The sequence below is a fragment of the Periophthalmus magnuspinnatus genome, chromosome 6 (assembly GCF_009829125.3).
Source record: "Periophthalmus magnuspinnatus isolate fPerMag1 chromosome 6, fPerMag1.2.pri, whole genome shotgun sequence".
NCBI lineage: Eukaryota > Metazoa > Chordata > Actinopteri > Gobiiformes > Gobiidae > Periophthalmus > Periophthalmus magnuspinnatus.
This window is the reverse complement of record NC_047131.1, coordinates 4,365,875-4,393,865: the sequence shown is the minus strand read 5'-3', so window position 1 is coordinate 4,393,865 and position 27,991 is coordinate 4,365,875. Positions and strand designations below refer to the sequence as shown.

Below are 27,991 nucleotides of genomic sequence, written 5' to 3'. Positions count from 1 at the left end.
CCCACACGCAGAGAAGCCGCATCTATCGCTTTTATTAGATCTATTACATCACCACCAGGGTGGGTCTACAACCGGGGGAGGGAAACCAGGGACGAACTACGCATAAGGCCCTGGACTCCTGGGGTACCGAAGAGTTGATGGGTGAGTGAAATTGAGGTTGGAAAAAGGGATCCAGTTTTTTTATTTATTTCATATTTTTTTGCTGCATAAGAAAACCGGACTGTAGAAACGCTGAGCTAACACGAGGGTGACAAGCAGGTTTCTTTGCTTTTCAAATCAGACAGAAATGTGACGGGGAAAAATTTGCTTGAGTTTTGCTTAAAGGCAGGAAAAAAGTATTTGAGGGAACATGTGATTTTTATTTAACTCTTTTTCATTTTTTCTAAGTTTGTGGCTTGATGTTGTGTCCTTGGGAAACATTCTTCACTCACATGATCTACTCCAGTCACAAATGGTTGTGACAGGAAGGGCATCTGATTTATGCAAACTCAAACAAAATGCCTTTTTTTAAGACTCCAGTTGCCAAACCATGATTTTGTAAACATATTTGGCGATTTATGGGTTTCAAGCTTCCTGTTATGACATTTTGAGGACTATTCAAAAAATATATTTCATTTTTTATTGTTAATAGCAACGACCCAAACAACAATTTGGACTGGACGTTTTGTGATAGATAGATAGGTACGTAGGTAAGTAGATGGATAAACTCAATAAATCCATAAATTATTCAAAATTCTCAAACTAACACTTGTCTTTTTAAATGAGCCGTTTGTGGCATAGCAGAGACAGACCCATCTTGTGTGTTTGTCCGACTGAGGGTAAATAGTTGAGTGTCTGAAGGGTTTTCCAGACGAGTGGCTCCTCATCAAACTCATTCTCTCTCTCACTAATGACCAACAACAAACAGCTCCCAGCAGCTGTGGGCCTATTCTACTGTGTTTTATATAGACAGAGATACAGTGTCACTGGTGGGAACTGCTGTAATATTTATGTGATAGTAAACTCATGATTTTGGTTTCCTCATAAGGCTCCATTTTGGGGAATTTGTGGTAAATTCATTGGTTTTAGTTTCCTATTTTAAGGAATTTTTTTTTACTACGTAACCTTTCCGATGGATGGCGCAACACTTTCTTATCTTGGAGACAAGTGCTGCTTGACAACTCCACGAGAAAAGTTCCATAGTGCTCCTTAAATTGCTGTGGCATTGGTCAAAATGTTTCATCAGACATACACAGACAGTAGCACATGTAGTAATGTTAGCAGTATTAACAGTAGTAGCTGGTTGAAGTACTACAATGTGAATATAGTAGTACTGTTGGTTAAAGGAGCGTGATGTCATTTTTGTGTTGGAGGGTCCTCTACTTGCTTGTCTCTATGGAGATGTCATTGCTTTGCCTGGAATGTTCCACAGTTTGGATTCCAGGCACTGTATATATAAATGGACATAGCTAACCTGCTATCTGCCGCGTTTTAAATACAAAGAAAGCTTCGGTGTGCTTCCAGCTCCATCGACTCAGACGGCTCCAATTCACTTTACATTGGAAAACTGGCGGCACTCTCTCTGTAACTGCTGCCGTCAGACTCGTCATTTTTATTTAGCTGTTTATTCCATGAATTGAGATATGGACATTAATAACAGACCAATGAGGCGCCTTCTGAGGTCCCTCCCTCCAGCGTTAGCAACAGGTTTGATTGACAGTGTTGCTAAGCAGGACGGTGCTTTACCTTAACAGCCTCGCTCCAGTTTTGCTCCTTGGTTGCTATGATACGCACGTTCGAAATTCCAAATATGAAACTCGTCTCCAAATTGGCCCCTATAACTTGCTAGCCCAGACGAGCTTCATTTGGCCGGAGCTGAACGCTGCAGGTGACGTCGCACTCACTTAATCCGCTTCTTTGTACGGTCTGTGGCACCAGGTAAAGCAATAAAATCTCCACGGAGACGAGCCAGAAGCAGACCCTCCGCCAGAAAAGTTCCACCGTGTACTTTTTAAATGATTTTATTCTTCCACCTGACTGTCTGCTCTGAAAGATTGAATCTACAGTTGACCTGTTGGATCAGTTGGCGTGTATGAAATTCCCGTTCGGAGTGGAAAATGAATAATATCTCTGCTGGACCTAAAAGCCGGTCATTGCTGTGGAAAGGGCACTGACAGCTTCCATAGAACAGTCTAATGCATGTTAAGAGGATGGCTCCCACAAATTAAAATCCATATCAATTACTCTGGTCTCCACTGACTCATGCTGTAAGAGGCGTTTTAGTGTGAAATGCCAGCCGTTAGGTGAACACCATCAAAAACACATTAGCCCTGTTTAAAACCGCTCAGGTCAGGCTCTGTCAAGGAAAAAGATGACGGGGAAAAAGATTGCACTTTACACACAAAAGTAAGAAGTTGGAACAGTTTGAAGCTTGAGTATGTGATTTTCAAGCTGTGGAAGAAATGACTGGTCGACTAAAGACGCATCCTGCCAATAGTTGAATAGTTTGAATCGTTGTGTATCAGACCCAAACTGCACTCAAGACTACAGCTGCACTGGAGTTCATGCAAAAAGGACTATTTAAGAAGAAAAAAGTACTAGGAAACAATGTATAAATGCCAAAAACTCTTCAAAATCTCCAGTTGACTCACTTACCGGCCCATATAAATCTGTATCTAAGTAAAATGAGGTCGACTAACGCAAGAACACATCTGCGGAGAGGCGATCCCTGCTCTTTTTTTGGCAATAAAAACACCTATAATTGAATAAATGCGAGGTAAAGAACTGGCATACTGGCAAACTGTCAAAAAAGCAATAGCATCTCCATGGAGACAATCCGGCAGTAGATTCCCACCTCCAGAAAGGTTGTATAGTGCACCTTTAAGTAAAAAATAAAGTATATATATGTATTTATTTTCTTGCTCTCCTTGTAAAAATAATGGGAGCATGCGTTGTTTCAGATGTGTCTTATAGATTAGCGAGTGGGATGAGGCTGTGTTCTTTTGGCAGGGACAGACACAAGTGTTCATCTCTCCGCTTTGAACGACTTTGAACTGTGGTGGATCGTGGCGCTGCCTGTGATTACACAATAAGCAAAGTGAGAGACTGACAGCTAAATATGCAATCAAACAAACATGATGGATACTTTCAACCGGGGGACGCAGCGAGCCAGCGTTTTCAGTTCCAATGCAGATTTCAGTCCTATAATTACATATGCAGAGACTGATAACTGCATTTATTTTGAAATGAAACTGGACAAACTGATCCGAATGTGTTACGACGCTCATGTTTATTTTGGAAAACGATACAGTTCATTGTCTCCTCTTTAAGCATGAATAAAAAAATCGTAATTTCATCAAAAAGTGGGGCTGTTTTTCAACCACAAATGTGATAACTTTAAGCCATGAGATTAGTATGAGCCAGTCGTTAGCATAAAATAATATTTAATTTGGGGGCCCAGAAGTTTGGATATTTCTTTCAAAAACACTAAATCTCCTTTGCCCTCCATCTGAAACTATGACATCATCAAATTATAGAACGTGAACACAACCTATTGGATCAAAAAGAGGAAACTGTACCAAGTGACAGTAATAGTGGAGATAGCAGTAGGAAAAATATATTATTACTTTCTACTGCAGTGAATCAGTATAATTTGGTAGTACTTCTATTTATGCTCATTTTAAAGTCAAGTACTAGCAGTAAATAATTTCCACTTGCGTTGTAAATCCATTATAGTACGTATAGCTCTTGGTTTCCTTGCACACAAATCTAGCGTCCTGGCTCTTAGCTGTGAGTAGTGTAATGATGCTATTTTGGTGACACAGCAGTGAAACAGGCTGTTGGATTTGCACATGCAGTGCGTGATAATTCTCTCCACTGTCATCGGAGCGCTTTCAGATTGGATTGGAGTGAGTGCTATTAGTCTTCCAGCTCCTGTGACCTCTCTGTGAACTCCCGCACGGGGAAAGAAATGCTATGTCTCCTCAGATCGCAGAAGTCGGGCACCCAGGTTATATTCTCTTTAATAAGAGATTCAATTGGATTTGTTTTGCTAATGTGTCTCCAGATCGGTAAGACAGGACGGCTGGTGCACTCCAAAAAACATTGACTTGGATTCTGAATGTCAATCTTGAGTTATTTGTTTAGATGTGTTGGTTTAGCCTGAGTAGTTTCACTTGATGTTGGGCACAATGCTAATAAAATGCACTGCCTGGCCAAAAAAAAAAAGTCGTCGCCTGGATTTAACTAAGCAAATAGGTTGGGGTTGCTGCAGTTGGTCAGGTCTAGGTTGAACAATAGTCTGTGCTCAAAGAATGAGGTCAGCTGACACCTGAATATACTGAATGACCAGGTTGTTCCATCAATGGATTTAATAAATATTGTGACATTGCAGAAGCTTATTGAAACAATGCTATAGCGAATGTGTGCTGTAATGAAAGCTAAAGGCGGTTCAAACAAATATTAGAGTGTGTGACCTTTTTTTGGTGAAGGGAAACTGCCAATCTGCAACAGCTAGTCTTATCAAGGACACAACGGTACAGGCCCATGCAGGGTTCAAACGACTGATCTTTGCGTTTTGTGAGTGATTGCTTTATCCAAGAAGCAACAATCTGGCTTAGTTTGATTTAAAATTGAAATATGTAGGTCTTGGTCTATAAATTCTACAGTAAGACACTAAGGCCAGTCAAATATTTGTCAAAAACTCTCAAACATTTGTGAATTTCTTTGTTAAAATGATTAAGCGGAGTGTGGTAGGATAGTGCCCTGTGTAAATATGATTGGATATTTTGACTTTGAGATCCCTAAATGAGTAACTAGTTTAGTCTCTTGTCTTCTTTACACACACTGCCCTTGTAAAATAAATCCTTTACAACTTCTCTGTGCAAAGCTGCAGACAGTAAAAGTAATGAGCCCATGGATCAAGTCTGCTGCACAACTCGGCCCAACCATTTAAATGGTCTAAAAATAAAAGCGATTTATATTTTATTGCATTTATATTATGTAAAGTTTCTTTGCACAGGGACACCAAATCACCTGCTTGTCTCCATGGAAATGTTGTTCATTTGGCTATAATATTCCACAGTATGGCATAAAATGTCTCAATGAAGAATGTATGATTTTAACTTTCTATTTCCATTGAATCGTGCTCTTCCATGTTGCTTTAAAGGGCGTACAGCTAATTGGTTTGGTGAGATGGTACCTATAGTAAATATTTATCATAGTTTTAGATCAGTTATGTGGCAGTTTGTGGGAAAAAGCTGAAAAGAAATGTCACCTAAAAATATAGGAATTAGCGGTGAGTTCTTAAACAGAAAACTTATGTCACCAACATGGAAAATGCCACTCAAAATGCAGGGGCAATTTATGCACAAGGAATGTATTTTTCTGACTGTTTAAACCTTGTTTAACAAAATAAAAGTATTACAATGTATTTTTAGTAGTTTAATCATTTAACCATTGTTCAGTTATAACTAGGTTTGGCCCTTGTTAACATTATAGTTGCTAGGAAACAATTATGGAATTATTTGACACATGTCATACCTGCTGCCCATGGTCAACCAGGAAATAAAATGATTAACTTCACCAAAATGTAAAAACTAGGAAAAAACTGCAAGATTTCTAGTAAAATCTTTAACTAAAATGATGTTCACTATGTTCTGGTGAAATGAATAGTGTAACCTGTCATCTGCACTTTAAGCATGGTGACAACACTGAACACATTTCCCCTGTGTTTTGCGTTTCCTCTCAGTATTATTTATTGTTTTGGAGCAGAGTGGAGTCTAATCGCCTCCTGTGTGTGTGTGTTGTGTGTTGTGTGTGTTTGTGTATGTGGCTCTATTACAGCTCCTAATGAGATTCACTGTGGGGCAGAGGAGCAGTACTGGGCATGCTCAGACTGACACCAGACTCTCCCATAACGCTGTGTCCGTGTGGGTTCATTCCACTGCTACGTGACACATACTTCGTGAACAAAAGCTGTTTTTCAATTCAATCAAATATCAGTGCATCTAATCATTAATTTTGGACTGACACTGTAGGCATTATAATTATCCATTCACTCCTTATGAATAATGCGATACCACTATTGTAGCCACAGCTGCCCTGGGGTGGACGGCCAGTTGGTGCCATCGACGCCCTCTGACCATCGAGAAAGGGGGGTTATTGTGTCTTGTTTAGGGACATGACTATTGGGTAAACTGTCAAATCATCGATGTAAAAGTCACACGGCCGTTATTATTATGAATAACTGTAGAACTGATTGATCGTGGCATCGTCAATTATTTACCAAAGACAACATGAATAACTCTGGCTCATGCCTCAGCTCCTTCTTGTGTTCCATGTGTGTTTTTGTGGTTGGATTGTTTGGTCACAAATGAATAATAAATGGATCTTTTGTTTATTTCTCTGTTTTAGGCGACATCTCACTCTGACCAATGGATGGTGCCTTAAAGTGGATACTGAGATCACAAACACATCACTGAGGTAAGAAAAACATTTTACATTTTAGAGCCACATAAATGCACTTTGCAGCTTTTCTGGTGGGTCCCATCACCTTCTGTCTCCATGGAGATATTGTAGCTTTGCCTATTAAGGTTACAGGGCAGATCTGTGGAGAAATTTTCAATGGATTTTTGGCTGTAATTGAATAAATGCAAAGATAAATGAGTTTAATGTCTTGACAAAACAATAGCGTTTCCATGGAGAAAAGCGTGTGTCAAACCCTCCACCAGAAAAGTTCCACAGTGCACTTTTACACTCTTTTTGCATTATTAAATCAGTTTTTCTGTTGAGTGGCAGACTTCTTCCAGGATTGGTTGTTGTTTTTGATATTGGAAAACTGTGATTCTGCGGTGCCCATTTCTTAATAATTTATTTCTTGTGCAACATTTGTAAAATTTAAACTTGAGTCCTGCATTTATTTGCAGATTTTTTCAAACCAAAAATTCACGGATGTTTTCAGAATTTTGATATTCAGTGGATAGTCTCTAAGGAACTTGTTTTTGAGCCGCATGAATCTATTTGTCCCAATTTGTGGCACCGTGCGCCTGAAGTGAAATTAATGATGCAATATTGACTGGACTGTGAATCTCTGGGGTAAAAGTATTTGAATACCAACTTTAAATGTGAAGCTTATTTTTTCCAAAAGTAAGAAAACGTCAATATGTAAAGAAAGCTGCGAGGTGGGTAGGATTTATGGGATTGCGTTGCCAGTTTGTAACTCCAGGAAGATAGCAACGATTGGAAAACTGTTGTGACTTGTAGCACCTCTCCCGACGTCTATCAAGGGGAAATTATTATTTTTCGCCTGCATAATATTTTAAGTATTTTTCCCGACATGTGAGACCTCCCAGACAAGTTGTCATATAGTTTCTGAATTTCAAAATATCGTTTCAGCTTTTGGAAACGTTGTAATATTGGTGATGCAACAGTAAATAGTGTGTTGCATTGAGATATTTTTAGCTTTAGGTTGTCTAAGGATTGGGTGACCAGCTTAGTCCTGATGAAATCCCTGAACGATCGCTTCCCCATACCTCCAAACATACACACAAACATGCACGCACACCCACACGCACACGTACATGGAGATTCTTGTCCTATTTTTTTTGCATTACATGACATTATTTGAGCTGATTAAGGTCTAAAATATATATACTGTGTCAGAGGCGTAAAGTAGTTTCAACATATTCATTTGCTGTAATATATATAGCACTTCTGTTCAATTCAAGTTTATTTTTATAGCACATTTAAAACATCTTCAGCTGCCCAGAGTGCTTCACATAAAAGACAACAAAAAACAAATCTACAGAGAATACAATACATAGGGTTAGGATTAGGATGAGGGTCAGGACAATAAAACACCAAGGCTTTAATACTTACTAAACATATCCCATCTAGTTAGTATTAAATGCCAGGGGGGAAGAGGTGGGTTTTCAGTGTAGTCTTAAACTGTGTTAAAAGCTATAACACGGTTCACCTTTCGTCGTTTCGCAGATTTTTTTAATGTGCATACAGGAACCACTGTATATCTTAAAATGTGTTGTAGTTTCCCTAGTTGTTTTCTTTTTATTGTCAAACTCTTAAATGGTTGTAGTAAAGCGCCACAGCAATTAAAAATATTCATAACAGTGAAAATAAAAATGTGTTAGACGGAATGCCACTGAATGCTGCCGAGAGGATTTTAAGGATTGGGGAGGCCCTACTGGAAGCTTAGTCCAGATGCAGTTACTGAGAAGATTGCACAACCCTCCACACAGTCAGCCAGTCCATTTATAAACCTTTTCAAAAATTCACCTTTTTCAGAAATGTCTCTTTTAAAGTCTCTTCTGAAGGAGTAAAGCGTATTTTGCCTGCAATAGATAATTTTTGCTTCATTGTGTGACAAACCTGAGGTGGTCTCTGCAACTATTCCTACTATTAAATCCCTCTCTATCCGGCTCGTACTGTAGTCGTGTCCTCGGGCAAGACACTCCACACGTTGCCTCTGTGATGGTGTGCTCGTGCGGTTTGCGGTGGTCAAAGAGGACACAGGCACAGATTTCCAGCGTGCTTTCCAGATCCTTGCACAAGACCCGCTGCACTGTGACCTTGAGGTGGCGGTTGAAGGATGGGTTAGTAAAAGAGATAGTTACTGATACAGAAAGTCGATACTCATTTGAACAAGTACCACGACTGAAGAAAACATGGCCTTTATAAGCTCACGTGCTAGTATTGAATGAGTGGCTCTTTTGCGTTGAAAATTGCATCCTGTTGTATAAAGAGAAGCTGTACCTAATTTGTACCATCTTAAAAACATGAAAAACAGTAGTTCATTTCTTTGCAAAGGTCCAAACTCATTATTCACTTATTATTCATGAGCTTTTCAAGTTTCAGAGGGCAGAACGGAGTTTTGCCATCACGCTAATGCTAACAACAACAACAAAAGCGCTCTGACACGGTAGCTACAGCTGGACCAGGTCTGAGTCGAGCATAAGAGCTGCTTTTTCGATACATCTGTACTGGGGCAAAACATATTTTGGGTACAAAAATGGGGTACAGCTTTAATATAGAATTTGGTATCAAGTATCAAGCCTAGTAGTATCAACCGGTGTCAACACGATGCAAAAATTTCAAGTTCAGTTTTGATACTAAAGAATAAACTTGATAGTCAATACTGATTCCAATACTATGATGATAATAATTAAATAAATAAAACTTTCTTTAGACAGTAGAATGCCATTTTCAACATTAAATGGTAGTATTTCTTCTCTATTCTCATGTGTCTTATATTTGTGTAATCCCTCAGTCGTCCAGGTACGTTCCATAGTTCCATCTTTCTCTCAAAATCATTCTAAAGCTTTTCAGGAAAGATTCATTTCTGTCCTATGAATGTTACTTTTTAGCACTGATACCTGCTCAAATGAGTATCTAGTTTTAACACCAATTTTAGTATCAGATTTTTAACACTTTTGACAACCCTAGTATTCGCATCTACCCTTTACAAGGAGATTAAAGTCTTCCAATACTATTGCCTCCCTCCCTCCTCTGCCCCCACCCCTCCCTCACCTCCTCTGCCCCCACCCCTCCCTCGCCTCCCCCCTCTCGCCCGGCTCTGCTGCTGCTCAGTGATTATAAACCTCGGGACTCTCTCCGTGTGACCCCACGCTGTGTTCAAGAGCTGCACAGCATGACATCATCGTCACCTCCTGATCCCAGTCGCCATGGTGACGGTCAGAATTTACCCAACAGACCCCCAATACGAGACTACCCAACGAGGATAATTGGGAATTGAATGTTTCTTCTGATGGATTAGTTTGTTGAACATAAAACCAACATCACCAGTAGGACCAGGATATAGCAGTAATTATAAGACGTGCAGGAATACTTACACTAAAAATGCTCAGGAAAGTAACTCAAGCTTTGGTTTTCTCTCATCTAGATTATTGCCCAATGATCGGATCCATTGCGATAGCTGCTTGTACTGTGCGGAAAGGCCACTACTATACAAGTGTTACAAACATGCATCAACTGTTAGGACGCTTCTACTTTCATTTCATTATTCAACAGGTGTGTTTATTACAAATATAAATCAGACAAACATACTTAACGTTTCAAAAAGTGTCCCTCAGCCAACAACATGCAGAAAAGTACTGCTTTGTATCGAGCCATGCAACTGTGGAATAAACCTACAAAATCAAATGAAAACAATATTTGCTGTTTAACCTCATTGTACAAAATAACACGGCACATTGAATGATATATGTGTTTATTTTGCGAGTGTTGTGAAATATAATGTATTATTGATGCAAATTGTGTACGGAGTGGACCACTGTAAGAGTAGATGTGGATCCAATAAATAAAAACATAAATAATTAAATGACAGAACTTGCTCAGAAGAGGAATCAATCAAGTTACCTGAGTTGGTCGCCTCAATAAATAATGTGAACGTGTCAAAGCCATCTTAAAAAACAGAGTGGGAAAAGAATATATGGTGCAGAGGAGGGAGAGTGTGTACATAGAGGCCTAGAAGAAGTCCAGAGGGGGAGATTTATGGATGTAGTGAAAGCGCTCACATGTCTCCCGCTGAGCGCCAGTGGAGCCAATCACAGAAATGGGCCCGGTCTCTCTATAGGTGCCACTTGTTATTAGCATTAGCTTCTCTAAAGGAAATAAACCTGCTGCACTTGTACTATAATGAACAAGAGCAGAGGGAGTTTAAAACGCACGCCAATCTCACGTCAAATAACGTCTCACAGTAATGTAATAATATCAAGAAATGTCGATTGAAAGACAAGAAAATGGCTCTGTGGTTGTGGTGGTAAGGAAGCCCTGAGAGTCCATTTACCCATTAGAACTGCTACGATGATCTTTTGTGCTTTGGTTTAATGATATAAATACATTTGCGATATGCCACATCAGAATGCTACTTCATTAAATTTCTACTGTTAAAATTCAAACCCTGGCTCGTTTTACCAAAATTCATAATAAAATATAATAATTATGTTTCCTTGATTTAGTAAATTGGACTTCAAAGATCCAGTTATAGCCGTTTCAGTTCAAATTAGACTCATAAATAAAAATGTAATTGCATGCATTTCGGCATTTAGGGAGGCAATCGTTACTTAATGGCATGAAATACTTGGACAGAATAAAGATTAGTTCATTAGTGGTGCATATTTTTGATGTATTTTGTACTTTTCAATCAGTATCGCATTTGTTTTATGTATTTTTGAGGTACATATTTTTCTAGTTTGTTTGATTTGAAATAACTTAGGCATTAAGTAAACCTCGCTTTTGGTCTGGCTCTGCTCCCCGGGGATCCTTCTAAATATCGTCTAAATATAATGGACAGCTTGTCGACATTCTTTATAGTCACTGTTACAGTTGTTTTGGTGTTTCAGGATGTTCGGTGTGTCTCAAACTGTGGTACACGAGCTCCTTCAGGTGGGACGTGGTCAGCTCTTCAGTTTGTGGGTTTGACTAATTTAGAGTTAATTTTATCCACTTTTTTGTCCTTCTTTGAATAATTTATTGTTTAGAACTCTGGTTTAGACCTAGATTAGACCTGGAATATTCCTGTTATAGACCTGGATTAATCCTAGATTAGACCTGGAATAGTCCTGTTATAGACCTGGAATAGTCCTGTTATAGACCGGGAATAGTCCTGTTATAGACCTGGTTTAGACCTAGATTAGACCTGGAATAGTCCTGTTATAGACCTGGTTTAGACCTAGATTAGACCTGGAATAGTCCTGTTATAGACCTGGTTTAGTCCTGTTATAGACCTGGAATAGTTCTGTTATAGACCTGGAATAGTCCTGTTATAGACCTGGAATAGTCCTGTTATAGACCTGGAATAGTCCTGTTATAGACCTGGTTTAGATCTGGTGGTACTCCGAAAGCCACACTTTTTTCGTGGTATTTGGTGTGATTTAGTCAAAAGTGCTCGTTATCATTATTATAATTTGTATTCTTTTATGTATTTATATATAAAATGTATCAGCCATCCACCTCAGCTTCCATGTGTTTGTGACAGCGCCCTCTGTTGGTTTACATATGAGTCTCAGCTGAGGAGATCTATGTGAACATTTGGCTACTAGACTCTGTGTAAACATCCTCTCAGTGGGGTATGTCTGACTCCCACATTATAAATAAACCCAGGAGTGACACATACATGTCCAAATATGGGGTGACTCCTTGTTTACAGTGTGGATAGTTACATATCGCACACATCGTTTAAGATACTTGAGAAATAGAAATGGTCAGATCTTGGTCTTGCGCATCAATCAAGTACATGAACTTGTCGTAATATTATGGGCTGATTTCCTGCCTTACACGCAGCCTTAATGTAGCAGATGTTAACGTTTTCTGAGAAGTGTGTCCTCTTCATTTGATCCATCCATCAAAGCCACTAGGACAACCTGTCAGGAGCAGTGAGCGAGTATCTCCAGATCGTCGGATAGGATCATGGTCAGGAGTACCTAGCTGGAGGAAGAGCTTCTAGTTGAACTCTTTGTGCTTTTTTGAGAAATGGTGCAAAAAGCAGCAGTTTTGTGGATACTCTAACCCAGATACCTACCAAATGATTTCCGATTTCCCATTACATCAACTTTGTCACATGTCTGTAATCTTAAATTGTGGAATTGAATCTGTCAGGTGACGTGCAAACTCATTCCTCACTTTCCAAAAAAACATTCCAATTAATCAAATTGTTTACCAAGAGTTTCTAAGCACATTTAACTACTTTCATGAGAAGGTAAAACTTGATAAATCATGTTAATCATTATAATCACTATAATGATTAACATGTTTTTATCGCTCAAAATACCTTAAAAAACATGTAATCTTACTGTGAGTAGTGTTACCTCTCCACAGATCTGACCTGTAACTTGGCCTAGTAGCATCCCGTGCTCGTCTCAAAGTATATAGACCCCCACTGGAAAAGTACATAATGCATCTTTACTCTTATGTCTTGACTGTGACCATCAACCAACTTTGCATTTTTCAACATCCAGCAGTAGCATTCACATTTTCTTCAACTGAATGTATTTTTACACAGCCAAAAATCAGCAGTGGCCTCGCAGGGCTTCACAAAGTTGTTGATTTGGCCAAGAAAGTTACAAATCCATATTCAAACACATTAAAAGACAAACACAAACATGAAAAGAACTCCTAGTGCTTGTGCTTTGTTGGAGTCAAACATCAGGTTTTGGGGAAGTTTCCAAAATGGCTCCCCCGGTGAGAGGACAGACTTGTTATTTTTTATTTGGCTTTGATGATTTTTCAGAGCGCGTTCCTTTTGTTCATTGTATCATTGGGGAAATTATTTGTCGGCGTATTTTTAGGCTCACGAGATCGCATGCAGCTGTAGACCCGCCTTTTATCGAAAACCGTGAGGAATACTTGAGAATCTTTTATGGTTAGCAGATGGCTCATTTGACTCCGTCGCTGTACTGCTCAAATGCGTTGTCCTATTTTATCGTATTCATTCACAACTTGGAACATTTATTCTGGCGTTTTGAGACATACGGCAACAATTACTCACTCCATTTATATAGTTTGACGCTGGATCGAGATCTGGAGAACCTTTGGTCGCCCACGGTTTCTGACTGATCGCTCCATTTACGAACATTTTTATTGCAAATATATCTACAAAAACATAATGAAATGATGTATTTTTAAAGATTTAAGTCATTTTTTTCTAGTGGAGTGTGTGTGGAGTGTGAAGTTTAAATCAGTCAACTGGACAAATCGTTGTTGGATGGCGAAGTTATTCTTTTGCCAAGAATGTTCCAGAGTGTGCCATCAAACCCCTCTGTCACTATGGATACAGGCAGGGGACAAATTACAGGTCAGATCTGTTGCGAGACAAGGGGAGACTCGAGGTCAGAGTGTGTCCGCTGTGTGCTGCCTGCGTTTAATTAAAAAAGCTCTTTATTGTCCAATAATCAGGTAGTGCGCGTTGGCATGCTAAGTGTTGTTCGCTAAAACTCCGCTGTAGTCACACTTATAAACTCATCATGGTGAATAATTACAGTGATCAAAATGCATAAGGTAAGAGTGGAGTAACTTTGGAGTGACTTTTTCTGTTTTTCACATTTTTAAGACAAAAAAATCGTCTTTAATTCCATCAATTTTAACACAAACGTACAAATGTGTTCTTCTAGTTTACCTCCAGTACTATATCAGACATCGTATAGCATCAGAATATCACTTTTCAATAGGAATACTTCATCGGCCCCTTCTCTGTGGTATCCATCTGCTTGAGGTGGCTGTCAATGCCACTGTACAGCTCCACATTGTCTAATCAGCTATCACAAATGCATTTTTCCACCTCAGCGATTACGATCAACGACCCCGACTTCAACAGAGCACCCAAGGGAGAAAACCTCTTTAATTAGTCCAGAGATACCGTCTAGATCATGACATCAGCAACTTGAGAGACCGGGGCGCCGCCATTTTCGTCTCCTCCTTTACTTGATTAATGAAAAGAACAAAGACCCTGTGGTTTCGCTTTGGTCTGGCTGAACCGTGCTTTTGATTTGGGCCTAATTGGGAGCGCGTTAGCCCCCAGTATAGCAGATACAACTAATTAGAGCACCGCATGTGTAATTAAAATGATGTAGTGAGGCTCGTCCTTCCAGCGGGGATGGAGTTTTACAAAAGCTATTAAGAAATTCGTCACCTGGAAAGATTCTTCACTCCTCTATCACAACATCAGGGTTGTGTTGGAAAGTGACAAGAGCATTGTTAGATTTAGAGACGGTAGAGAGTGAAATTGTATCCAAGCCAGAGAGATTGGTTTTAAAAATGTGATGCAGTGACAATGACGGAGTAGTGCTGCCATGATACTAAAATTTCAAACTCAATTTTGATACTAAGGTATAGACTCGATACTCAGTACTGCTTCCAATACCATGGTGATTAAAAAAAAAAAAAACTCAGACAGTGGAATCTGAAACATTCATCATAATCATAGTATTTCTTTTCTATTCCCATGTGGCCTTATACCTGTGTGAGCCTCAGTGTCCAGTAGGTTCATAGTGGTCCATGGGTGTTTACTAGTCTATGTGTCTTATACTTGTTCTGATCCAGCTCAACATCATTCTAAAGTTATTCAGGAAAGGTTCATTTCTGTCCTGTGAATGTGACTTTTTACAGCCTTTGTCTTGTCTCAGACTCGTACACACTTGGACTCAGTCTTGGTCTCGAGGGCGCCCGGACATTCGATGAGTACAATCATATTTCATTAGGGTCGCTGCTGCCGGCTCTAAACTTGTACCAGGATCGCATGGGGCTCCTCAAAGCCGCCTGTGCTCTCGTTTGGAGCCAGCGGACACTTCGTGGCACATCATACACATATGCCCCCAGCCCTCTGCTCGTCCCCGCGCCACGTCACTGAATTTAAAATTTCTTGAATTTTTAAAACTTCCTACGTGTCCATGTTCCTCAGGGCAGCGCACAGCTCCTCGCCTCTCGCCCGCCTCCCTGCATATAGCACGCATAGGCTCCCTCCTCATTACACACTGATTAGACGAGGCGAAGCAAAATCAAAAACTAATGCTACAGTGTGGGCAGAGAGTAGGCCCACTGCCACATGCTGAAGCCTGATAAAAGCTCTATTTATCGCTCCTTTATCACCAGGTGCTTTTGGTGTGGTAAACGTGTGGTGGTAGAGAAGCAGAGGCTGGCAAATATCACTGCATATCCAGTAAGATGATGTAAGTCCAGTTAGGAACATCAAAAACATGTTGGGACACATGCTTAAGATCCTCCTCATTTTGAAGCATTTTTCTGTAAAGTGGAAGTGGGCTTGAAACCGGCATCTCAATCTGGTCCACAAATGGGTGAAAGAGTGTTTAAGTACAGTTTGTTTGGCTTATATGAAACTTAAATTGGCATTAATCAGACGCAGGTAAGATAGATTTATAACAGTGATGTACATTCTCCACTACGACTCGGCCTTGTCCTGGTCTCGGGCAGGTTTTGGTCTTGATTACTGCAATCTTGATGTTTCACAGCTTGGATCATCTTTTATTTTAGAGCAATTCTGATTTTAATCCTAGTCCAGTCTTGGTTTTAGCCTCAGGACTAGATTAGCCGTTTCCAAGACTGCAGCACAACAATAGCCTTATCAGTTGGCAGATCCCATAAGGCCTCTCGCCAATATTAATGCACGCTCTTCAAAATATGTCCTCGGAGTTTGAATAGCTCTAGACTACTAGGAGTGCATTTAAACACACGTTGACTGTAGGGATCCACTTGCAGAGACGTCTTAGACCTGGTTTAGTCCTGTTGATCTAAAAATATATTCTCAAATTGGACCTGCTGATAGATAGTGAGAGCTGGATATATGTTGACTCTGTTTAATGCAGTTTCAGAAAGAGTGACCACGTGTCCCTCTTTTGGTTGTCCTGCACATTCACGCTTTTGTCTCGACTACCGCCATAGCCTGCTTTACATGGTTTGCAGGGGTTCTTCTCTGCTGCCCCGCCCTCTGGGACTCACATCAGAGACTCGTCCACGCTCACCATTTTCAAAAAAGACCTGAAAACTCACCTGTTCAAAAGTGCCTTCAAATAACATCATCCCCTTGTTTTTTTTTATCGGTTTCCTTTGTGGTTTGTCTTGACGCATCTTTGACTGTCATGAAAAGTGCTACACAACTGATATTTATTCCAATTCTATAAAAGGTCATATGTACATAGAAAACATCTTATTTTTTGCGAAGAAATCAAGACTTTTGGGTGTTTCTGGGTTTTAATATGCTGACAGTTATTGCTTTTCCCTGCATCTTATCCATCTTTCTCTGTCTGTTATGATTGATATTGATATTGCAGTTATTCTGTGTGAGCTTACATTTGCAGAGTCAGTCCCTCCATGTTTCACGTTCAGCAACAACAATCGCAGGAACAGACAGATCTGACTCATTCTGTTTTAAGGTCACATCTGTTTTAGCTGTTTGGTGAACATTTTTATACCGTGCACTCTGCCCTCTCTCCCTCCTTCTTCGTGGAACCTGTAGAAAGCCTTTGTAGGATGCATCTAGCTAGCATGCGCCCTACGCCCTACACTCCTCTCCTCACATATCACTTTATTCCCTCTAATAAGGATCCTTACACTAAATCCCCAAAACTCTCTCTCCTCCCTCTCTCCTCCTCTTCTCCTCCCTTTCTGCCCTCCCTCTCTCCTCACATATCGGTGAATTCCCGCTAATAAGGATACTTAGACTAAATCCCAGCAGCTCTCTCTCCGTGTCGGATTAGCCGTCTCACCCTCGGCGAAGAGAACAATCGCCGTGGAGACAGGAGACCGGAGCCTGGAGACAAAAGCTCTGTGTGTTTGCAATGTGCCCGGTTTTGGATGGACGTTTCTCTCTCCTCTCCCTCTTGTCATCTCCCCATCTCTCTCTCCACCCCCTCTTTCTCTTCCTCCCCTCTTCTCCTCTTTCCCTCTCTTTCTCCCCCTTTGTTTCCGTCTCTCCCGCTCTCTCCCCCATCTTTCCCTTTCTCCCCTGTTCTTCTCGCTCTCCATCTACTCCCTTTCTCCTCTCTTTCTCTCTACCCTTCCAATGACTCTATTTCCCTCATTCCCTTTCTCTTTTCCTCTCCACCTCCCCTCGCTTTCTCTCTCTTCTTTCCCTCTCTCCCTCTTACACCTCCACCTATCTCTCACTTTATATCTCTCCTCCTTTCTCTTCACTCTTTCCCACTTGTCTCTCTCTTTCTCTACTTTCTCTTCATTTCCTTCTATGCCTCTCCCTCTTTTCCTTGTCTCTTCTCTTTCCCTTTCTCCCCCTTCATCCCTGTCCCTCATCTTCTCCCGTTCTCCTGTCTTACTCTCCACCCTACCACTGCCTCTATTTCCCTCCTTTCCTTCTTTCCTTTTCTCTCTCCTCACTTTCTCTCCCTCTTACACGGCCACCTATCTCTCACTTTATCTCTCTCTTCCTTTCTCTTCACTCTTTCCCCTCTTTTCTACTTGTCTCTGCCGCTCTCTTTCTCTTCTCTTCATTTCCTTCTATTTCTCCTCTTTTCCTTCTCTCTCCCTTTCTCCCCCTCCATCCCTCTCCCCATCTGCTACCTTTCACCTCCCTCATCCTCTCCACCCTTCCCTCCTTTCCCTCTCTTACCTCACTTTCTCTCAGTTCTTTCCCTCTCTCCCTCTTACACTACCTCCATCTCACCACTTCTCTTTCTCTCTCCTCCTCACTCTTGACTTTTTCCCCTCACTTTTTCTCCTGCTTCTCTCTTTCTCTTCCTTTTTTTATCTCCCCTCCTCCCGTTTCCTTCTATTTCTCTGCCTCTTTTCCTTCTCTTTCCCCTTCTCCCCCTCCATCCCTCTGTTTAACTCCTCCTCTCTGGCTTACCTATTTTCCCTCTCTCCTCCTTTCTCTGCTCCTTTCCACCTCTCTCATCCTCTCCACCCTACCAGCGCCTCCTTTCCCTTGCTCTCTCCTCCTCTCCACCTCCCATTTCTCTCCCCCTCTCCTCTTCCCTCCGTCTCTCTTCCGTCCGTTTGACAGGCCCAGACAGTTACTCATCCTCTGTCTGTCTGGGCTCACATGGTTTTATCCCTGACTTCCATGTTTGACAAGTGTCCAGAGCTTTTCTCATTACAGCTCAGACGTCTTGAGAAACCCGTGGCCTCCCGACACATATCGATTCTTCCGCAGCACCTTTACGCCGCTCGTACTTAACCAGATCTATCCCGGGATGTTGTGGTTTACATTAAAGTACATTTTCCGACTTTGGCTAACCTCAAAACAGAAGGATTTAAAAGGACTGAAATGGAAGTTAAGTTGTTTGGCGTGAAGAATAAGGACCTTTGACAGTTTGAAACAAAATAGTGTATCGTTTGGATTGTGAAAAGTCCTCAAAATGTCACCACCTTAATTTTACTATGTATGGGGTTGGCGGTGCGATTCCAGCTCCCACAGATGCATGCTGGTGTTGTGTCCTTGGGCAAGACACTTAACTCACATCGCCCCAAGTGTCTGTGTACACTGGTGTATGAATGTGTGTGTGAATGTGAAAATTCCTATATACAAATTTGACCATTGACTGTTTGTATCTACTTTTAATCTCGTATTTGTGCTGAACTTGCTTGACCTGGAATGTTGCACAGTAAGGCATTAAAAGTCGCCATGTTACACCATTTTCTGATCTGTGTTCTAACGTTGTTTCCTCGTCACAAACAAACCTGGAGTTGTTTTGTTGTGTTTTGTTTCGTTCACACATGTTTAACACACAAACAAACCCTGCATATTTAGGCTGAGTTCATCTCTCAAACTGAAAACACTCTGTTCCACCTTGTGATGTCATCATGTGGTGATACAAGTGCTCCACTGTGTTTTTAAACTTCATACAGCTTCACTAGAATCATTTGGGTGATTTCAGACCTGGAATAGCCAATCTGTACTGAACTAAAGGTAAAAGGAGGAGGAGTTAACTTGAAAACTACCACTTCATGACATCACAAGGTGGAACAGAGCATTTTGAGCTTTGGAGATGTGGGCAGACTAATAAACCAGGGTTACTCGAACATGTGTGAATGAAACAAAACACAACCCCAGGTCTGTTTTTGATGAGTTAACAACATTATAACATGACTTAAAGCTCACAAGAGTCAATTTTGTGTAATACAGGACCTTTAAACAAACAGGTGACATAACAAGTACAATTATATATTTATTAATAATAAATGTAAAGCAATGGCATCTCTGAGAAGATGAGCAATCGGCTATAACCCTCAACCAGAAAAGTTACGTGGTGAAACTTTAACAAACGTCCAAGTCTCAGAAAAGTTAGTTCAAAAATATATTGCAGAAAGTCAAGATTTCCAAATGTCACAGCATTGGGAGTTTTTCTGTAGTGAAAGTGCTTCTGTCCTCCTCTCCTCTGCTCCTCCGAGTCTCTGTGATGATAATGTAATTGACTGTGACATGATTCAGCTAATGCCGTCCTTCAGGCCAATCTCCAGCTCCTGCCTCTGATCCACTACTCACTCATTTGGGCACAACTAAATACACGTTCCCAGAGGGTTCTGTATCTCTCCATCTCTCCACCTCTCTCTCTTCCGGGCTCCATCTCTTCCCCACTTCCTCTGTTCTCCATTTCCCCTTTCTTCCTCTCGATCTCTCTCCATCCCTCCTGCCTTTCTCCTCTCAATCTCCTTTTCCATTGTCTCTCCTCTCATCTGTTCATTTCCCCTTCTACCGTCGCTCTCCATCTCTTGTTTTGTCCGCTCTTGTTTTCTCTTCCTCCCTATCGTCACTTCACTCTCCTCCACTCCTCTCTCTTCTCTTCTATCTTTCCTTACCTCTCTTTCCTCCCTCTATTTACCCCCCTCCTTTGTCTCTCACCGCTCTCACCCCTCCTTCTCTACTTTCTCTGAATGCATCATCCCCCTCTCCTCTCTAACTCTCCTCCCTTCCTCCACTATCATTACCCTCCTCCTCCTTTCTTCCTTACCTCTCCCCCTCTCTCTGTCCTCCTTTAACCTATTTTCTCTCCCCTCTCTTCTCTCCTCCTTCTATCCCTCCCAATCTCCTCTTTCTGTTCTTTCTCTAAATGCCTTTTCTCCTCCTCCTCCTCTCTTTCGCTCTCTTCCCTTCCTACCCTCTTAATCTTTCATCTCTCCCTTCTTCCTCTCTTTTTCCTCTTCTATGCTTCCTCTCTCTGTCCTTATTTGACTTATTTTTTCTCTCTCTCTCCTCTCCCCTCTATCTCTCTTCTCTATTTTGTCTCCTTCTCTTTCTCCTCTCCTCCTCCCTTCCTCTCCCCTCAATCTCTCCACCTCTCCACGCTTCCACTCTTCCTCTTTCCTCGTCTCGCTCCATCTCTGTGTGCGTCTTTCTCTGTCCCTCCTCCATAAAAGCTCCAGGAGATTTTCAGAAGTTCATATAAATGATAAATACTCTTGATTCTGTCGTTTAGCCCGCTCCTCTCCTCCACTCGCTCACTCCATCACGTGCAGAAACAAGGCGTCTCCAGCACAGCCCCACCGGAGTCCTTGGGCAATTAGGCAAGTGGCAGAAAAACACATTAATCTGGCTATTATATCTGGCCCTGTTCACTTGTGTTTGGGCTTGGAGTTGCGCGCTCATTAATTGACTGTGTTGGATGACACACAGTGAAATTACATTTGCATAGATCATTTTTGAAATTGCCACGCGACATCCAGCTGGGAGCGGCGCTGAGGAGAAGCCGTCCTCCATGTTTGTGTTTGATGGAGGTTCGTAGTCATGACGACCAGGGCACGGGAGCGAACTCTTGGTGTAAGGCCAGTGGTGCGCTAATGCTGCTTTAAGAACTGCGCTGCTCAAAGGGATCGAAAATCTGATGATAATCGATGTTACAATTAAGATTCTTATTTGGGCAGGTATCGATACTAAAAAGTCACATTCCCAGGACAGAAATGAACCTTTCCTGAAGTTTTAGAATGATCTTGAGCTGTATCAGAACAAGTATAAGACACATAGACTAGTGGATACTATATCGCGTTTCACCTTTTGCGGCTTCGCTGTTTTGTTTTGTTTTTTTGTGCGATTTTTCATGCTTTTTTTAACATTGTATGATCGTGCATTGTGTTCTGCGTCCTGATTGGCTGAGGGACTGTAGACCATTGTCCATCAGTCTCCTCCGTGCCGTGTCTCCTGTACAGTACAGAATGTGTTCAGACAAATTTACATAAACGTTGGATCTCAGTGTGACTCTGAAGTGCTGTATGTTTGCAATTTGTTTTCTCCCCGACAAAACCCACAATGTCGATGAAACGTTCTGCACCGACAAAGGCACCTACGAAGGTTTGAACGAGTGTTTATACAAGAGAGAAATGTGAGAAAATGTTAATGCCTGTTTGAGAAAAGTGTGTGGTGAGGAGTTTTACAGCTGCAAAACATATAGAATAATTGTAAAAATAAAGCTGGATTTCACCTATTGTGGGTTATTTTTAAAATGTAACCCCCACGATAAACGATGGACCACTGTATTATTATTTAGTGTTGAAAATTGTATTATTTTGTAGACATAAAGAGCTTTTTATTCTCATTGTGGTATCGGAACTAGATCTAGAATCATAATCAAATTCAGATTGCCTTTATTGCAAATGGACAACAAAATTTCTCAGTGAAGTAAATCAAACACAAGTGTAATAAGTGAGTAACACGTTTATTCACCGGGTTTTCGTAGTTCCTCTGGTTGTGTAAATCGTCTGCTTCTCAGTCCCAGTCTTCATATCGAAAATGAGAGTCAAAACGTTTCGATAAAAGAATAAATCATTGATCACATGACTCCCTTTTTCCCTGGATGAACGAGGGATTGCACGGACCGGCGGCACGTGCATCCATCGGTCTTCTTCTTTTCGCTCTGACGTTGAGCCGTGACAGAGATACAGCTGTCACGGATAGTCACGGGCAGTTGTTTCTAAATGGTTCTCATACAAGAGTGCGCCTGGTAGGACAAAAAATAGTGTCCTTGAAAGTTTCTTCATGTTTATGCTCGTTCAACGCAATGCGGTTTAAATGCATAGGTGAGGTCTTTTCTTCTCTTCGCTGCTTTGAAAACACTCAAGGGATAAAGGGCATTTACCTGAACTATACAAGAAATGGAAATCAGGTGAACGCTATTGTTTTGCTTCTAGTGCTTGAGTGTGGATGACATTGTTTATACCTGGTTTAGTCCTGAATTAGACTCCTAAATGAGCCTTAGTTTCGGTCTTGGATCCAGAATAAACTTTTCTCCAAATTCAAAGATGTGAGTCACTGTCCATCTGTACGAGAAACAAATATAGGCAAATACAGGACGGGTCTTGGTTTCATCCTTGTGCTGATTTTGACACGTTTTTCCCCTATTTTCATCTGGTTAAATCTGTTTAGTTTATCTATTTGTTCATTTTTGTGGAAAATGTTCAAAATAACTGCTTTTTTGTCAGGTTCCTCTCCCTAATTCAAACAGAAGTCCCTCAGCCCTCCATCTCCTGTCCGTTCTCTCCTTGTTTTCTCCAGTTTTAAGGTGACAGACCTACTCCACCTGTTAGACCTGTGCTGCTCTGGTACCAGCTGCTTTAAGCTCCACTTTGCCCAAGTCCAGCCAATTTACAGATGTGGGTGAAGGCTGCAGCAGATAGAAGGAGGAAGGGGGGGGTCTTGCCTTCTTCCTCTCAATCTTTCTACTCCTCTCATTCATTTCCCCTTCTCTCTTAACACTCCATCTCCTTTCTTTAACTCACCTCTGCTCCTCTCTTTCCTCTCACTTCTAATTCTTCTAAATAGTTCTAACATAATTCAAGGATTGAAAAAAGCATTTTCTTAATATTTGCCATTCATTTCCATAAAAAATACAGGCACAGAAAAAAGAACGGTTCAGCATTGAAAAAGGAACTGGTATTTAAAAACCTCAAACGATGCCCAGCCCTCGTGAGGCGCTGCTCTCCTGAGGACGGACCGTACGGCGCCTGTGGGTCTTAAGGACACTCAAGTGAAATTGATGGCATGAACCAGCCCATTTCACTGCTCCAGTCAGGATTTATTTTGTCTACTTATATTTTATTTACGTTAAAGTTCTGCTCTATAGGCTTCATTTATTATAAATCTGTCACTGGTTAAGATTTGGTTAAAGGTGCACTGTGTAACTTTTCTGGGAGGTGTCCATCATCTGCTTTCTCTTTGTAAATGTAGAGTTGTCAAAAATATTGAAAATCGATAATAATCGATACTAAAACTAGTATTGATACTGGAAAAAAAAGACCTGACTGGATCAAATTGGAGCCTGAACAGTTTCATCTTGGGTTTTACCAGACCAGTGTCAGACCACGTGATGTAATGGACACATATTAGTATTTTGTGCTGAAAATGTACAATATTGTCTAAAAAAGAGTTTTTAAAACGATCATTTGCGTCTCAAAATTGTCATTGAGTTTCAAACCTATTAGTAGCAAAATTGTTTGAAATTTTTGTATTGTGACACACTGTAAATGTTATTGTGTTCTCTGGAATGTTCCATGGTATGGCATTTATTTATTCTCTGCATTTCTCACCTGTAAATTGGACTGTTGGCGTCATTGCTATATTGTGGAACATTTCAGGCAAAGCAATAACGTCTCCGTGGAGACGAGCTGTTTGCAAACCCTCCACCAGAAAATTTACATAATGTAATAAGTACATGATATATATTTGACCTCTAACTGCCGTTTTACCAAAACCTTGCCCAAGGACACAACGGTAGTGTTATTACGTTAGTGATACAGTTACAGACACAGTGTGGACCAGTTTCAACAGGTTCTGTATTTACTTTGGTGGAGTGAGTCAGAGGTCAGAAAATTTTAAAACTGTGAAATTACATCAATCATTTAATCAAATAACTTTCTTTTTAACTAAGGGCCAATTTAAGCGCCCTGAGCAGGAGTGATGGGACTTTTGGCTCCTTTGTGGGAGCCGAATCTTTTGGATCAATATCAAAGATGTTTTGTTTTTTTTGCACACAGCTCTAACTTGTGTCGCCTGCTCTGCTTCTGGGCTGATTCTTCTGTTGTTTTAGGGGAAATCAGTGTAAAAATGCCTAAAAATGGGAAAGAAAAAGATTTTGTACTTTTTAAAATGAAACCCGGATCTAACCGTTGACGTTAAGGAACCGTTTAAAAGAGCCGACTCATTTACGAACGTTGCATCACCACTGAGCAGGTAAAATACAAGAAAGAGCCCTGCAACTTAAAGGACCTGTACCTGACTTTAACCATGTGTAAGGAACATATTTGAGTGTGAACTGTAGCCCCGCCCACTGTGATATGGCACCATGACACTGGGATGTCTGGGATAGTCTGTAGTTGGTTTCACACGATTCTCTCTAATCTCTCCCTCTTAGTGCTGCATTCTCTTGCATCATGAGAGACTCTGTGGCATGGTGTCAGGCAGTTGTTTCCCATAATTCTCAGCGAATGATGTTTCTGATTGGATGAAAGAGAATGACCTTGTCTGTGCCTTCTCTTTTAGTTATTACCCAACTAAATGCTTGATAAAATTCATAGGTTACATATTTCAGCGTATTTATTTTTCATTTACAATAGACTCCACGATGTAAAGACCATTTATCTCAATTAGAATAAATTAAAATCATCCTCAGGCGCTTTAACTAGACAACTGAATTAATCTAAATACCAGTTAATGTGCGTTTATAAAGTGCAAATATCTTTAAAACATGACGTAATCCCTAAAAAGTTGCGTTTGGATGAGTGCTGAGTTTTACCTCACCTAAAGCTGCCCTCGTGTTGCATCATCCTCTTGCCTGTGTCCGCGGTCTGCATCTTCCGAGCGGAGGCAGATGTTATCGGTGACACCCATCTTCTGCTTCTCGCCTGCACCGTGATGACGCCCTCCCCTATCGGGCCATCTGCACCTTGATTACACAGGCTTATATCGGGCCAACGGGGGGGCTAATTCCCCCTGACCTTTCCCTGCATTTCATTAGAGACAGCGATCGTACTAGGACCAATTAATCACAACCGAAGCTGAACTGTAATCCGCACCATTTATCAGATGTAAAATACAGCATCATGACAGAGTGATCCAGTTATTATTCTGTTTAAAAATACAGTGAGTAACTTTTCTGGTGAAAGGTCCCGCTACCTACTTGTCTCCATGGAGATCTACTACATTTATTAAATTGCAAGCGTTTAATAGTTAAAAAAAAAACCCAAAAAAATGCATTCTTACTGTGAGCGGGGTCACCTCTCCACAGATCTGATCAGTAACTTGGCTGGTCCCACCTGCTTGTTTTCATGGAGATAAATAAGTTTAATGTCATACTGGTATATGGAGACAAGCAGGAGACGTACCCTCACCTCGAAAAATGTTACGTAGTGCATCCTTAAGCTTGGAGCAAAAAAATACTACTACAAATATTGCATGTGTTACTACAATCACTACTTCTACTACAGAAAGTACTATCACTGTATTTAATTAGAATCAGTAATCGTATAAGGACCAGGTAATTAATCACTGCAAAATATGAAATCAAACTTAATGTGCACCATTTATCAGCTGAGAAGTGCAGAGTATAGCCCTGAATCATATTAAACCATCATTATTAAAGTTCATAAACAAGTACTTTTAAGTAGCAGCAGTAGCGGTAAATGCCATAGTGATATCATAGTACTAAAAGAACGGAATTGCAGTAGTTTTTGTTAGTGTATTTTCCAGACTATAAGTTGGTCACACTTTTTCATATTTTGCCCAGAGTTGCGACTTATACTCAGATGTGACTTACATGTGAAATTATTAAAATATATAATTTCACTTCTTTGTTATTGTCACACTGATAATAGAAGCGACACCGAGGATGAAGAATTCAATGGATTTAGTGATTTGGAGTGAAATCAAGAGTCAACTTATTAGCTTGTTTGTGGACAAGACACATATGTTACATTTGAGTAGTGTATCTGATTAACTGTGAATATTTTACATTAACATACCAGACATATATTTTTGGTTTGTTGTGTATGTGGTACGTGCTGTACTGCTATTCAGCCTGTTGTTGTCTATTTTATTGATATTATTAGTACTTATAGTATATTTCTAAAGGAGGCAAGAATGCATATTTGGGACATTTTTTCCCCCCGACAAGTATAAATACTGACCATACTGACCGACCATACTGCAGCGATACATTAACAGGTCTTGGGATAACGTGTGCTATGCATCTGCATTTTTAACCTTATTTGGGAAAACTATTCAGAGTTTAACTTGAAGGGAAAACGTGTAGTGCTAATTCATGAGTGGGCTATTAATATCTGACAGCTAATATACTTTCTATGGGACATTTGTGCCTGGTCTTTAGCTCTCCATGTAATCCTAACAGGATCATTAAGTTATTTTATTAATTGTTTGTCCTCGAGTTGAACAGAGCAGCTTTTTGGTGAGCAGGAGGTGAGATGTAAAATGCCACAGTCACACTGAGAAAATGAAAGTCACTTCTCTTAATGAAATCATTTATCAGTTACAAACATATTCAGAGCCATAATTAGTCATCTCACACATCCCTATAAAACGTTCTATGCTCTTTTAATAGTGAGAAAATAATAGTGTTTGTCGCTATTAATTCTCCTCATCAAAATATTTTTGGCACAGTGGTGCAGTCGGTAAGCACTCACCTTCCAACCAGAAAGTTTGAGGATTCACTCTTGTTTGTGGTGCCTGCCGTCAACATATTACACATTTCAAAGTGGTAAATGAGCTCAGTATCTGGAGATGTCTCTAGGTCCTGGGTCGCCCACGGCTCCTGACAGGCTGTCCTTGAGGCACTGAAATAAACAAAAATGAAATATACATAGTTGTTTTGCAGCTGCACTGACTGTCAGCTCATCACATATTGGCACTTTTGCTATTTATGTAATCGATCTAATCCTATTTTGTCTCAACACAGATCAACCAGTCACTATTGGATTTGTTGATTTTGTTTTCTCATATACATTATGACTGTAATGACTAATGTTTTTGAATAAAATTGTGACTTATCTTTTTTGTAAGCATTTTTACTTTAAGGTCTTAAAGTTTTTGAAGTTCACCTGCATTCAGATTCAATGGATCTAGAAAGTTACAACTCTACTTTCTGAAACTTCTTTATGGAGATGGGTCATTTTTATGCCATACTGTGGAACATTATATCCAAAAGAACAACATTTCCATGGAAACATGCAGGAGGAGTCACTACTCCAGGCCAAATAAGAGGCAGGTTTGTGGAGATGCGAGCTGCTCAGAGTAACGACACGTTTTTCAGTGCAATAAACAAAACAAAACAAAAAAAAAACAAAACTTTTTTTGACTAATAGGTGACAATGTGGCTTTAATGAAATATCAAAATTATATTGCATTAGTTTTGTTCTTTTTAAACCATTTTCTTGTCTTGGGAATATTTCTTGGGGCCACTGTTGCTAAATACATACTGTAGTACTACCAAAATACTGCAGATTTTCTCCCCTCTATTTTAAAAAATGTCACAAAAACCAGCCGGGAATCTCTGCTCCATTATGTACACAAATG

The 27,991-nt window shown here is 40.5% G+C and overlaps 1 protein-coding gene across 1 annotated transcript in view; it reads left to right on the top strand.

Annotated features, from left to right (window-relative positions):
- Positions 1-27,991, top strand: part of plxnb2b (plexin b2b) — a 455,012-nt gene that overhangs the window by 114,987 nt on the left and 312,034 nt on the right. The window contains exons 4-5 of the mRNA XM_033967743.2: positions 6,394-6,462; positions 20,895-20,982. The gene's annotated coding sequence lies outside the window, so the exon portion shown is untranslated. The remainder of the gene's footprint in view (positions 1-6,393; positions 6,463-20,894; positions 20,983-27,991) is intronic.